We start from the raw sequence: 9253 nt of genomic DNA on the forward strand, positions 1-9253 counted from the left end.
TCCGCCTTTGGAGCAGGAGAGCACTGCCCAGAGCCCTGCAAAATGACCTCCAGCAGGCCACAAATGTGCATGTGTCTGCTCAAACGGTCAGAAACAGACTCCATGAGGTGGTATGAGCCCGACGTCCACAGGTGGGGGTTGTGCTTACAGCCCAACACCGTGCAGGACGTTTTGGCATTTGCCAGAGAACACCAATATTGGCAAAATTCGCCACTGGCGCCCTGTGCTCTTCACAGATGAAAGCAGGTTCACACTGAGACATGAGCACATGTGACAGAGTCTGGAGACGCCGTGGAGAACGTTCTGCCTGCCTGCAACATCCTCCAGCATGACCGGTTGGCGGTGGTCAGTCATGGTGTGGGGTGGCATTTTCTTTGTGGGGCCGCACAGCCCTCCATGTGCTCGCCAGAGGTAGCCCGATGCCATTAGTACCGAGATGAGAGATCCTCAGAACCCCTTGTGAGACCATATGCTGACACATGCACCATTGTGGGCCTGCTGTGGAGGTCATTTTGCAGGGCTCTGGCAGTGCTCCTCCTGCTCAAAGGCGGAGGTAGCGGTCCTGCTGCTGGGTTGTTGCCCTCCTACGGCCTCCCCACGTCTCCTGATGTACTGGCCTGTCTCCGGTAGCGCCTCCATGCTCTGGACACTACGCTGACAGACACAGCAAACCTTTCTTGCCACAGCTCGCATTGATGTGCCATCCTGGATGAAGCTGCACACCTGAGCCACTTGTGTGGGTTGTAGACTCCGTATCATGCTACCACTAGAGTGAGAGCACCGCCAGCATTCAAAAGTGACCAAAACATCAGCCAGGAAGCATAGGAACTGAGAAGTGGTCTGTGGTCACCACCTGCAGGAATCACTCCTTTTGGGGTGTCTTGCTAATTGCCTATAATTTCCACCCTTTGTTCTATTCCATTTGCACAAACAGCATGTGAAATGTATTGTCAATCAGTTGGCTCCTAAGGGGACAGTTTGATTTCACAGAAGTGTGATTGACTTGGAGTTACATTGTGTTGTTAAGTGTTCCCTTTATTTTTTGAGCAGTGTGTATTTCCTGTTTTTGCTCATAGCAGAGCAGAATGGAGTGTGTTTGCTTCACTCTGTCTTTTCACCAGGATGAACTCTTTGTAGCCAGCATGTGTCGGAGGGAGACATTTGATTTCACAGAGCTTTGATTTCTTTCTCAGCAGCCCTTATGCAGTAGGCAGGTCACTCTGCTGTCTGTCTCCCTCCATGATGAATCGCCTGTTCTGTCCGAACAAAAACAACTTTCACAAAACACAAGTTTCTCACCCAGCCTCTCAAATAAAGTTCCTCTTGTGCCTTAATGTTTAATTTGCTCTGTGTGCCATCTCTGCCTTGAAGTCCAAACAGGGAGTGCTATATTGGGAATTATATAACTGGGGTGATTTGAGCCCTGAATGTTGATTGGCTGACAGCCGTGGTATATCAGACCGCATAACACGGGGATGACAACTTATTTTTACTGCTCTAATGCCGCTGGTAAACAATTTATAATAGCAATAAGGCACCCCGGGGTTTGTGAATATGGCCAATATATCATGGCTAAAAGCTGTGTCCAGGCACTCTGCGTTGCGTCATGCGTAAGAACCGTTCTTAGCTGTGGTATATTGGCCCTATACCACACTCCCCCAGCCCTTATTGCTTAATTATCTTTATTACTGTATTATGTGTCATAGTACATTATAGTCCACATAAATAAAAAAGAGAAAATAGACACCCACTTTGAGGAGAGTTGGTATCTAGGCTATATGACATAAGATATCTGCAAGAGTTTTCAAGAGAAGGCAAGTGGAAGTATATTCATCAACAAAGGATAGAGGCAACCCAACTGGGCACATGCTGGTTGAATCAACATTTTTTCCACATTTCAATGAAATGATGTTGAACCAACGTGGAATAGACATTGACTTGGCCCAGTGGGAAGCTAATCAAGCCTCACACCTAGTCTATATTTCTAAAAGGAATGGGACGTATAACTGCACAGAGTAGGCCTACATGTAGTATCTGGATTAAGTAGACTGGCACAGGCTGGACCACTCGATTACGTGTTGTTCCATGTCATTTCAATAAACCATGACATCCACCATCTCGGATTGTTCTGAAATAGTTTGTTATAAAACGATAAGATTAACATTGCTGCAAAAATGTTTTGTTGAAATATAATTTGATGTCTGAGAAAAAGATGATTGATTTGACCCTAATTGGCCATTTTTTATTTATTTATAGAATTTATATAATATTCAATAAATAAATAAAACCTTACATCCGATTTTGGCCAAACTTTTTTTAGACATGCGGAATCCAAATAAATGTACATGTGGGCTGCCACTCAAAAGGAAAACAAAAATAAGAAATACATAGTTTAAGTAATAATACATTCAGTATAAACAGGAAAAGAAAACAAAAAGTGGGCCTCCACCCCTAACCAGGCTGTATCACAACCGGCCGTGATTGTGCGCCGCCCTATGGAACTCCCAATTGGCCCAACGTTGTCTGGGTTAGGGGTAGGCCGTCATTGTAAATAAGAATTTGTTTTTAACTGACTTGCATATTTAAATAAAGGTTTAATAAAATGCACTTTAAAAAAAAACTCCCATTCACCCAGCCAACAAGTCTCTATTTGTATGTGTTTAGAGTCAAGTATATTTGTCCATTTGTCTATTCCACCATTCATTCTCACTGTCAGTAATTCTGTTAACTTCTGATAGTAATTGTATCCACTGGTGAATTGATTGGGAGAGAGTGAAGTGATTGCCATCAAAGATGAGTATTGTTTCTTCATCCTATGTAGGTTTGCACATTTTTGGGGAATATTCATAGGTGGAAACTTTCCGTGGGAATATATGCAGATTAATATTAATACCATTTAAATGTAGATGCTTTTTGCATTGGCTATNTTTTGGGGAATATTCATAGGTGGAAACTTTCCGTGGGAATATATGCAGATTAATATTAATACCATTTAAATGTAGATGCTTTTTGCATTGGCTATATTTACCATATCACATGGAGACAGAAACATAAACCTTTTACCTTAACCTTATCATAAGTAGACATAATTGCAAATGATTAAATCCTTCCAATAGAAAAAAAACTATTTAGTTACTACTAATTAAATGAGTTGACTCTTCACATGGGATGATTTCACTGAACAACAAAAGGGAATATTGAATGATCCCCAATGATCCATCGCATCTCCCAAAAACGTTTAAGACATACATCTGTGAATTGATAGTCTAGAAACTAAAGCTTTGGTTGTCTTCCTCTCAGGCTTCCATGTCTTCTCCCTGGACCTCCTCAATGTCCACCTCTTGAACWTCAGGCTCTGAGGCCTCGTCTTCACTGTTACTTTCCAACCTTGTTGAGGATGGCTCGCTGTCAGGCTCAAAAAGCCTCAAATATTTCCTGATGGCTACCAATTTTTCAACCCTTGTATTGGTCAGCCTGTTGCGTGCTTTGGTGTGTGTGTTCCCAAACAAAGACCGTTTTGCGGCCTTAGGCGGCTGATGTKGGTGGAATTTGGAGGATGGAGGCAACAGGGGAAAGAGCATCAGATCCACAAAGTCTCTTCCACCAGGTGGCTGATGAGATATGTTGGCACGACTGCCATATTGCATCTCCATCCCAAAGCCCTTGCTTGGAAGTGTACTTCGCCAGACTGCCAAGAACCTTGCCCTCATCCAGGCCAAGGTGGCAAGACACGATAGTGATGACACCATAGGCCTTGTTGATCTCTGCACCAGACAGTATGCTCTTGCCAGCATACTTGGGATCCAACATGTATGCTGCGGCATGTATGGGCTTCAGGCAGAACTCCTCACGCTTTTTGATGTATTTCAGAACTGCAGTTTCCTCTGCTTGGAGCAACAGTGAAGTGCGCAGGGCAGTACAGATTTMTTCTCTTACATCTGCAGTCAGAGTCTGAACATCAGACAGGATGGCATTGTCTTCCTCAWTCCGTGCAATGGCTACTGCTATAGGTTTCAGGCTGCTTTACCACTCTCTCCCAAAATACATCATCCTGGAGGATCCTCTTGATGGGGCTGTCCATATCGGCAGACTGTGATGTGGCCTTTTCTTGGAGAGACTCCTTCCCCTCCAGGAGACTGTCAAACATGATGACAACACCACCCCAACGGGTGTTGCTGGGCAGATTCAATGTGGTGCTCTTATTATTCTCACTTTGCATGGTGAGGTAGATGGCTGCTATAACTTGATGACCCTTCACATACCTAACTATTGCCTTGGCTCTCTTTGTAGAATGTATCCATTGTTTTCAGTGCCATGATGTCCTTGAGGAGCAGATTCAATGCATGAGCAGCACAGCCAATGGGTGTGATGTGAGGGTACGACTCCTCACCTTTAGACCAAGCAGCCTTCATGTTTGCAGAATTGTCTGTCACCAGTGCAAATACATTCTGTGGTCCAAGGTCATTGATGACTGCCTTCAGCTCACCTGCAATTTAGAGAACAGTGTGTCTGTTCCTTGTGTCTGTGCTCTTGTAGAATACTGGTTGAGGGGTGGAGATTATGTAGTTAATTATTCCTTGCCCACGAACATTGGACCACCATCAGAGATTTGCTTGACCTTCACTTGAACTCTGTTGAACTCTGCATCCAGCAAATGAGTAGATAAAGCATGTCTGGTTGGAGGGGTATATGCAGGACGAAGAACATTCAGAAATCTCTTCCAATACACATTGCCTGTGAGCATCGGAGGTGAACCAGTTGCATACACAGCTCGCGCAAGACATTCATCAGCATTTCTCTGACTACGTTCCTCCATTGAGTCAAAACCACTTCTGATTCCAGGAGGACCATGAGCTGTTATCGATAAGGTGTCTGATTCATCATTTTAACCTCGAATAGAGGTAGAGGGACTTTTGTCAGAGGTTGCTTGTTGTGAGTGCTGAGGGAACTTTATGCACTTGGCCAGATGATTCTGCATCTCTGTTGCATTCTTCACATATGATTTGGCACAGTATTTGCAAATGTACACAGCTTTTCCTTCTACATTAGCTGCAGGGAAATGTCTCCACACATCAGATAGTGCCCGTGGCATTTTCCTGTAAAGATTAGAAAAGAATGAGTAAAAAAAATAAAAAAATAATTCCATGTACAGATAAATAGTTAAGCAGTTAGATTAAACAACTCCTTTGTAAGATAAATGTTTTAAAATGAAACCTGTATGGAAACAGGTGAATTAACACTCCTCAGTTTGCAGGCTCAAGCAAGCTAAAACCCACATGGTTGCAAAAACTAACTAGCAGAAATTGTTTACAAGTTAGAAATGATTTAAACACACTTTGATGTAGGCTACTATTTACTAGTTAACAAAAAATCATGTATGTCATATAAAATATATTCACCCCACCCAGTATTGTAATCAAAACTTACCAGAAAGCGTGTAGTCCTTGGCTCAGACAGTAGTGTGGGCTCAATAGCATCTCATTAGTGTGCAAGATCTTGAGAATCAGCTGCACATGTGATTGAAGAGTGCACTGATAGAAGAATGTACTGTGCATGCTGAGGGTTGCAATTCCATTGTATTGGGGATTGTTTAACCAAAATATGCCACAAGTCCTAGAATTGCTTGGTGTATCCCACAAAAAAATGTTCACTGTTATAAGCTAACTTWAAAAAAATGATTTTTAGCAAAATTCCCAAAATTCCCGGGCTTAACATCCCATGGAAAATTTCCCGGATAGTTTCCGACCCTTTGCAACCCCAATCCTTATTAATGTATTCTCAGTTAATTTGGTGATGTTTTTTTTAACCCTGTTCAGATAAACGTAACAACTTTCATTAATAATTCATGTCCCATCCTACATCCTGTTATTTACCAGGTTCTGACCACTAGATGGTACTGTTCCTGCTGTTAGGTGTTTTTCTTGAAATAATCCCCCCTCAATGTTGAAGGCATAGTTTTTCTCAAATTATAATATGACTTATTGGTTTCCTTACCAGAGCACCCTAAGCATTTGTGGCACAAACCCAAGTCAATGGTATCTATCATTTCCGCGCTTCAAATAAAAATCTATATCCTAATTAATAAAAAAWAWATATATATACTTTAGGGTGATTTTGAACATGAAGCGTGAAAATGCTAATATAGATACCATTGACTTGCATTGTATTTGTGCCACAAATGCTAAAAAGTTAGCATTTTAAACAGTGGCCTACAAAACCAAAGCATGGGTTGCTGTCATACCTTGTCAATAGACTAGGCTAAACCTAGGGTATATCAAAGTGACAAAGGGGGTGGGGATTGAGTGATGGAACTATCCCTTTATCATTAGGGGGAAGGGAAAAATCTTCAAACCTTTTTCACCTAATCACAGGAACAGCACATATAGTGGTCAGAACCTGGTAATATCAGGATATAGGATGGGACATAAACCTGTCTCTGAAGAGAGAAACTATTACCAAATTCACTGGGAATACATTACATAGGATGAAAAACAATACTCAGAGCTGCAGCTCCATACTACTTGTCAGACACAGAGAACTGATACTATGTACTCGTTGTTGGGGTGGGATTGGCGTGGGGTGTTGCGCGTCCATGGCTGGCTTTGGACCATTCCTTTGGATTCCTCATGTCAAACTCATTTTTAGAAACAAGTTTAGTCTAAATTGGATATTAGGTGCTATAATTATTGAATATTATATAAATCCTACAAATTCAAAATTGCAATTTTAAATCAATCAATTAGCTTAATTTCTGAGATCAAAATAATGTTGCAATCTTATCTGTTACTATCAACAAAAACGATTTCAGAACATTATAAGATGGTGGGAATTGAAATCCTCTTTCTTGTGGTTTTTGAGGTGGAAACATCCCTTAGCCCATCCTCTCTTTTGCTTTTCTGTCTGACTCTCCCTCTTTTTTTTTTGTTGTCTTTTTAATATTTAGTTTTGTATTTAATAAAAATAATGTTTTTAAGCAGTTAACCCACTGTTCTCTGGTAGAATTTGTTCTTAACTGRCCTGTTCAGGGTCAGAACGACAGATTTTGGTTACTGGCCCAGCGCTCTAGGCTACCTGCCGCCCCAATATGCACTCGTATGATGAGGATGCTTACTGAGGATAATTTGTTTAAATTGCCCCAAATTTGCATCTCCGCAGTGAGAATGCTTTTCATTGTCAAAACGAAGTCGTTGATATACGTCAGCAGTGTGTCTCCTCATTCTGTCAGTGACACCACGACGGTGACAGGCCCAACACATTCTTTGTGTTTTCTCTCTCTGTCAGGGAGATTAGGGACTGATTGCTGCAGGCTGCTGACAGGAAGCTGTCAATCGTTTTGATTTCTGAAGTGGAATGCAGCGAAGTGAAGAGGTTAATTACATAACATTTAAGACCCCCGCCATCCCGTCCTCCCTTACTCCCTCCTCTCATCCTTATATCACATCCCAGCCTCCGCTCCGCATGCTGATCAAACCAAGACTGGCAGCTCTGTACCGTGACAACAGTTGCCGTGACGGTGGCCTGTCTGGCAGGAAGCATCATGTCCTGCTGTTTGCCAATTTGAATTGGCTTGCAGACTGGTACAATCCCCTCGCTTTCTCATCACTATTCATCCACAGCCAAAGAAGGTGGAGAATCAATGCATCCTTTGATGCCATGATGGGTTGGATCATTCTTCCTTGTGTCTCTGCTTCACTAGTCAGGTCGGAGGTACTAGTAGGTACTCCCCTGCTCTGCATTTGTTTACATCAAAGGGGCATACTTTGAATGACTGTTTCAGCTTGCATGACTAACAATCTATTGTTACTCACTCTCTGGAAGTCATTTAAATGAGTACTTAAGACTCAAAACTGGTGAATGCTTTGTTTGTACACTCAGTGAAATCATACATAACTTACCAACTATGTTGTGGACATGCTCTGTTTTTATTTGCCATCTGTTTCAGTGTTTTCCACTAGTGTCAGCTATACAGCAGATTACAGACTAATTGTCAGTACTTTTCCCGCTTAAATGAACTAGGCTACTTTTCAATTTGCTAGTCAGAAAAAAAGTCTGCCGAGCCCCCTCCTGCTAGAATTAAGATAACGTATCAGGCGTAAGAGAAACGCTAGAATGAACAATATGCATCATCTAGCAATCTATTGATAGGGCAGGCGCCTGTCAGTCACAAAGTGAGCGATGACAGGGAAACTGCTGGTTTGACAGTCTGCTGTCTGTCCCGCCTCTTGGTACCTGGGTGTGTATGTTGCGTGCACTGTGGTTGCAGTCCAAAAAATGTACATCAAGGATGAATTTGCACGTCCCATATAATGTGAGTGAATTTGCACGTCCCATATGTGGTAACGTTGAGTCGAAATTCACGTAGCCTATTCTTTTCTTTAGGCTTAGACGGTATCCAGATTGTCATACCTTCATACCGACCATGTGCCATACCAGGATATTTGGTACTACCGGCACTTAACTCAAGGGRCGCTATTTTCAAACCCCACTGAGCTTATGTAATCTGAAAGTTAGCAATGCCAACAATTACATGTAAAATCCCATAGAGAATGCTAACTAAATTATAACGAGCGCATTGCCAAAATGTTATGCAGTTTCTGACCTAAATATTTGCAGGATAGACATGATCTCAGCTCATAAAGTTATACAAGTAACTCAAAAATGCTACTCAGTTTGCTGCACGCAAAAAAACTAATATTAGACAGCAAGGCTCTTGAACCAGGATTCTCTACTGTAACCATGCAAAGTGTGATTTTGGAAGAAGCTGACCACTTAACTAGATAGCTAACTAGCTACAAAATTAGCAAACCAAATGCATTAAGCACATTTTAGATGGTTAACTTAATAGTTATGATAAAAAGTAAGTGGACACCTGCTCGTCAAACATCTCATTCCAAAATCATGGGCATTAATATGGAGTTGGTCCCCCCTTTGCTGCTACAACTTCTTTGGGCTGCAAGCCCGAGGTCGGTACACTTATGACAACAGCCAGCTCAAGTGCAGGGCGCGAAATTCAAAATATATTTTTTAGAAATATTTAACTTTCACACATTAACAAGTCCAATACAGCAAATGAAAGATAAACATCTTGTGAATCCAGCCAACATGTCCGATTTTTAAAATGTTTTACAGCGAAAACACCACGTATATTTATGTTAGCTCACCACCAAATACAAAAAAGGACAGACATTTTTCAGAGCACAGGTAACATGCACAAAACCAACCTAACTAACCAAGAACCAACCAAACTAACCAA

The sequence above is a fragment of the Salvelinus sp. IW2-2015 genome, linkage group LG4q.2 (assembly GCF_002910315.2).
Source record: "Salvelinus sp. IW2-2015 linkage group LG4q.2, ASM291031v2, whole genome shotgun sequence".
NCBI classification, from domain to species: domain Eukaryota; kingdom Metazoa; phylum Chordata; class Actinopteri; order Salmoniformes; family Salmonidae; genus Salvelinus; species Salvelinus sp. IW2-2015.